This window comes from Gorilla gorilla, chromosome 10 (assembly GCF_029281585.2).
Source record: "Gorilla gorilla gorilla isolate KB3781 chromosome 10, NHGRI_mGorGor1-v2.1_pri, whole genome shotgun sequence".
NCBI lineage: Eukaryota > Metazoa > Chordata > Mammalia > Primates > Hominidae > Gorilla > Gorilla gorilla.
The window spans coordinates 83,315,000-83,320,999 of record NC_073234.2 but is presented as its reverse complement, the minus strand read 5'-3'; the positions used below and the strand labels follow the sequence as shown (position 1 = coordinate 83,320,999).

The following is a 6,000-nucleotide window of genomic DNA, read 5'->3' as shown; positions in this document are numbered from 1 at the left end:
GCCACAAAATGTTGCAGAGGCCTTAGGAAGATTATTTCTTGATGTTTTTAAAGCAAAACTTTACTTGATTAGCTAGGGCCTCTGATTTTTCAACTCTGTTTTCCTTTCAGAATTTGAATTCAAGAAAAAGAATATCTTAACAGGTACATTGAAGCATAGCTCAGGTGTCAGACTGTCTGAGATCATACACTTAATGGCTCTGTGACCATGGAAAAGATAATTAACCATCCTATAACTCAGTTTCCTCAAGTATAAACTGATGACAACAGTAGTATCTATTTCATGCCATTGTTGTAATAATTAAATCATTTAATACCCGTAAAGCTGTTGAAATAATGCTGAACATACAGTTAGTATTCAAAAGGTCTTAGCTATTATTACTGTTGTTGTTTTATTGCTGTTGATCTTTATATACCATATAAGGCATGATGAAAAATTACAGAAATATAGACAAATATTCCCATTTTTTAAATGCTTGTAGTTAAATTGGGAAAACAAACCATGTATACATAAAATATTTAGGGAGTAGTTAAAAGACCATATTTGAGAAAAACAAATACTTAGACTAACAACTCACATGATTGCTGAGGATGATCAGTATGGGGAAAGATGATCAATAAAGGGATGTGCCACTTAGGAGGAGAATTTTGGGAGAGACACTGAAGAAATGGTATGTGGTGGGAAAATGGCCAGTGTGCACAACTGCATTCAATTACCCAGCCTCCTGCTCCCCCATGCTCGAACGTGTATATGGGGAAGTGGTATATGCTTTTCTATTACTCAGACTTGATTCTCTGAAACACTCCCACCCTACCTTTTAGAGGATGTGTGTCAAAAGTGCGGTTACTTGTCCCTTTAACATAATACCAGTTAACTCATACTGGGTTGCTGTTTTTGTTGTCACTTCAATGGGTGAGTTTTCCACAACACTATCAACTTGTTTTTAAGGGAATATGAGAGTTGATTCAAAGAAAACGTTGTTGGTTCTTCTTGGTGAAAAGCAAGGAATTTCTTAAGCTTTGAACACTCTGCCCAGATTCCCTTCTCTGGTGGAAGTATGTGCATAAGTCTACAATTGCATTTCTTTGCATGTCTGAAATTTTATGTGGCAGTTTTGCCAACAACTCCAAATTCTTAGCTTAATCCACCTTAGAGGTTGTAAACATTTATTTCCACTTTTAGTCCAGCGACAAAGAACTTTTGGCCCTCTCTCTCAAGATTTTAATGTGTTGGTGTGTTTGCATGTATGTTTTAATATTTTGGTGTACAAGAAACCCAAATGGTTTCCTGTATTGTCGATGTCAAACTGATACCTGTGTTCTCCATTTTAATCCACACTGAACACTATACAAATTGTCTTACTAAAGCACAGGCCTGATTATACACTTTCCTTTCAAATACTCTTGATGGCTGCCTACGGCATGTGACATGTGACATTCAACATGTCATATGTCATGATTTGTGCGTCATGCTTCATATGTCATGATTCAAGACATGATTTACCATGTTTTGATTCTGCATGCTGTAGGCAACATGTGACATGTGACCTTCAGGGCCCTTCACAGCCTTTTCCTAGTCCGGCTTTCCAGGCATCCTTTACCCTTTTCTAATCTTTTGTGAGTTCTTAGGCCTGGGTTGCTTTGATTACACAAACACCTCTCAGTAGAATGACTTTTCCTCTTTTCTTTTGGTCCATTTTCTGAAGACCCTTCAAAGACTTTCCCAACTGGCCCCTCCAGGTCTAAATAATTGTTCTCCTTCTGGGCTTTCATAGCTTTTGACTTACCCTCCAGCTGGTTGTTAGCAGTTGGTGGGCTTCCAGCCTGTAACAAAAGACATAGTTAATCTAGAAATATTGAGATAGTGGGCATCACAGACTATGACTGCCTTCTGGATCAGTGGAAGGTTCTAAACAGTAAATTTTAAAACCCCAATTTGTTCAGTCCACCCACACATTTGCTGTTCTTGGGCACTCTAGACATCTCAGAATTTTATTAGAGTTTACTTAGAAATCTGATAGGACATTGTGAGTGTACAAGTTGACATTAGAGGCACCTACTCTAGTGTGGGTGCCCCTCTGGTGTCTAGGGTTCAATGTACACTATCTCCTTCAGGCCTCACGAAGGTTGGCCTCATCATATGCACTTTACAGGGAAGGAAACTCAGATTCTGAAAGCCAGACGCTGTGCTCCAGAGGTACGTGGGAGTCAGGGAAGCACAGTGGATATTAGCATGGATATCTGCAGCCCAGCTGCCTGGGTTTGAATTCTGGCTTGGCTCTTTAGTAACTTGTATCCATTACAAAACCTTTCTGTGCCTCAGATTCCTTCACTATAAAATATGGTGGTGGTATCTTCAATAAGTTGATACATGCAAGGCACTTAGAACAGAGCCTGGCATGTAGTAAGCACATGTAAGTGTTAGTGATTATCATCATTGTCATCATTATTAACTTTAATGAGCACGGAACTAAAGAGTAAATGAGTCAGGATTTAGACCCAGATCTGCTTGGCTGTAAAGGTTTCTATTTTTACATGTCAGACTACCTCCTGTTGTGTCCATTTGCCTCAAAATTAAAGAATAGAGTGAAGAGTCCTCTTCAACTTTTCCCTCAGAGACCCAGATGCTTAATCAAATTATTTTAGTTTAAAATGTATGATAAGTACCTCCTGCACACTTTATGGAGGTTGAAGGCTCCACAAGAATTAGTATGAGAGAGTTCAAATTCTGCTTCCACTCAAAGGCATGGTAAAAACCACGGATCCTCTTAAAAAAGTTGCTCTGGGATAGGTCACTGTGCTTGTAACATTACTGGGGTTTGCCTAATGGTGTTTGGACCTTCTGCACAAAGTCAGGTGGTTAGAAAGGACTTAGAACTTAAAGTATAATAAAAAATATATATATATAAAAACAAAACAAAACAAAATAAAAAAAAAGTAAGGACTCAAACCAGCCTGAGCATGCCTGTTAATACAGCACATACAGCCACTCTCTCTACCTTCCTTCCTGCATTGAGGGGTGAAGGAAGGTTTTGTAAAGTTGTAGGAGTATTTCTTCCTCCCCACCCCACCTTCCTCCTTCCTCTGTTCCTCAGAAAGGCATGGGCCCCACATTGCTCAGGAAGAGCAAAGCAGAGGTGAGACACAGATAAGAAAGGTGTTATGCCTGGCATGACTGGTTTAGGCTTAAGTTTGGGCCTAAATAGCCATGTAGGGTGAATGTTTTCTATACATTGGCTGTAGCTTGCTATGACTGCATTCATAGGCTACTTTAATTAAGCAAGAGGCTTAGATTGTGAGATGAGTTCCCTGAGAGTATTATGCTTTTAATTTAGTTAAATTCAATTAAATCCATCAAATTCATTCTGTGCCTCAAGCTAGAACAACAGACTAGGTTCTGTGGATATAAATTTGAATAAGACAAGATCAGCAACCTCCAAAAGTTCTAAGTCTTGTTCAGAAGACCAAAAATAAATAAATAAATAACTCTAACCCATGTGGTAAATTCTATGGTGGAAGAATCCATAGAGAACAGTGAGCCCATGCAAGCAGGAGAAATGGCCCAGATGACTGGCTTGGATGGGTGGTGGTTTGAGGTACCAGTCAGGGGAAAGCTATCTCTGAATAACAAATAGAAAATTTTCACAAGGGGAGATGAACACATCAAGCAAAAGGCAGGGAATGAGCTAAAGCTTACAGATGTGAAAACACCTGGCTTATTGAAGTGAATAATCTAAAAATAGTAGCTGGGAAGTACTCCAAATGTTTTATAAGATTAATATCTTACAATACCCATATGAACCAGTTATTTCCATTTTATAGATGATTAAATTAACTTTCCCAGTGATATGGCCAGTTCATGACTAGGTTTGAACAAGACAAGCTACCTCCAAAGAAAGATATAATGACTAGCCATTAAATGTAACCATTATTCTCTATGCCACCTCTCTAGATTGAGCCTTCTTAAATAGGGTCAGCCATCAGAGTCATTTGGAAGATTTTAGAAATGTAAAGATTATATTATATTCCCCAGAGAGGGATTTAGTGCCTCTCCTTGGTAAATGGCTCCACCAAAAATGGTAAATGGCTCATTGTTCAAAACAGCCCTGAGAGTAATTCCTGGCACCTCTTCCTTCTTTATCTTCCACATCAAGTTTATCTCCAAATTTTCTCAATTCTCCACCAAAAATTCATCCCCAATCCTTTCACTTGTTCCCATCTCAGCTTCCAGTACTCAAATCCAAGCCACTGCAAACCAAATGATCTTTCAGCTTCCCTTCTAACCCCCTTCTGATCTTTTCTCCAAATCACTGCTACAGTGATGGGATCATACTCCAGCTCAAAGTCTTCCCATGGCCTCCAGCTGCCCTTGGAATTCAACCCAAACCTTCACCATGGTTTACGAGGCTCTGCACAGTTAAGCCCATGCTTATTTACAGGTTTATTTCATACCACCATTCCTCTTGTCCTGCCATATGGATGTTCTTTTGCTTCCTCCAATGTGACAAGCTCTTTTCCACCTCAGGGGTCTTCCTACCTGCTGCTGTTCCTTCTGTGTGAAAGACTGTTTTCATACTTGGCTCTTTCTCAGGTCTCAGACCTTCCCTGATCCTCTATGACAAAAGGTCCCTTCTGTCATTCGCTTGTAGGGCACTCAGTTCTTTTCTTTCATATCAAAACTTGTTACACTTATATGTGGTTACTTATAGAGATCCATGTCCCCAACACAAGCTTGAAAGTTCCATGAGGATAGGGATTATGCCTGCTGCATTCACCATGGCATTCCTTATGCCTAGCCCAGGGCATGGCCCAGGGCAGAGCCACAATACATTTCTGATGAATAAGTGATAGACAGAGTGGATACAAAACTGCATGAGAACAGAAAAGAAGCAACTGGATTTAGCAAGGAGGTCATATTTGCTCAGCTGATTCCACTTAAAAGCAAATACAGTGAATTGTGAAGTTGAATGAGAAAGCAAAGAGGAAATTAAGTTATTCTCATGTGAAGGAAATGATCATACTTACTAAGTGCCAGACTCTGAACCTGGCACCTGACATTCATTATTTCATCACTGCAGCAACCATATGAAGGATGTTCTGTAATCTCCATGTTTGGAATGAAGTAAAGAGTCTCAGAGAAGTTGAGTAATGTGCCCAATGTCACACACCTCGAACATAGCAACACCAGGACCAGGCCCAACTTCAGAGTCCATTCTCCTAACCACTGAGTCAATGGCTCTTGAGTGTACAGGGGAATCATGGTGGTGGGTGACTTATTAAAACCACTACGATCAAGCAATTGTAATTAAATAGGTCTGGGTGAGGGCCTGGGAATCATTGGTTTTAACAAGTGATTGGTTTTGAGTGATTCTGAGGCAGGGAGCCTAGGAGTTCCACTATGTGGAGCATGACTCCACGGTATACATCACAAGAGAGGAGATCTGAGGTCACCTGTAACTTCTGATCTAAGCCTTGGAGCCTCCATGACTCCGTTTTGTCTATATAATTGATAAAAATGTTTTCTCACAAGTTTATGATGACTAAATGAGTAATTTATAGAGTTAATCTACAGTAGGTACATAATAAATGTTGGTTTCTTTCCCCTCTCCTAGACTTCTCTTTCAAGAACTTTTACTAGATTAGGAATGAGAGAGATAGACAATAATTTGAAGTTGTGTCAATTTCTGGGAAAGGTTTTTTTTTTTTTTTCCCCCTGTCTCTAGTTTTCAGATAGGAATATGGAGGCACTAAACCGTGAAGTAACTTGGCCTCAGGTCACAGCTAGTAAGTGGCAACCCTCTTAACCTCCATGCTATACTGGTGGGTAAGTTACATTTGGAAAGATATCTGTAGTCAACACTTGTTGAATTGAATTTCAAACTTGGCTGATCTTTCTGTTGCTTTGTTCTTATGACCTTTCCTTTCCCCTTTATTTGTTGACTTTGGTCTTTGACTCCTCTTTACTATATGTCCTTTTATTTTTACTATAAACATCAAGTCT

General features: G+C 39.5%; 1 long non-coding RNA gene across 1 annotated transcript in view; it reads right to left on the bottom strand.

Annotated features, from left to right (window-relative positions):
- Positions 1–372: 372 nt before the first annotated feature.
- Positions 373–6,000, bottom strand: part of LOC109029065 (uncharacterized) — a 31,774-nt gene continuing 26,146 nt past the window's right edge. The window contains exon 4 of the long non-coding RNA XR_002008060.3: positions 373–1,823. This is a non-coding gene — a long non-coding RNA (uncharacterized lncRNA). The remainder of the gene's footprint in view (positions 1,824–6,000) is intronic.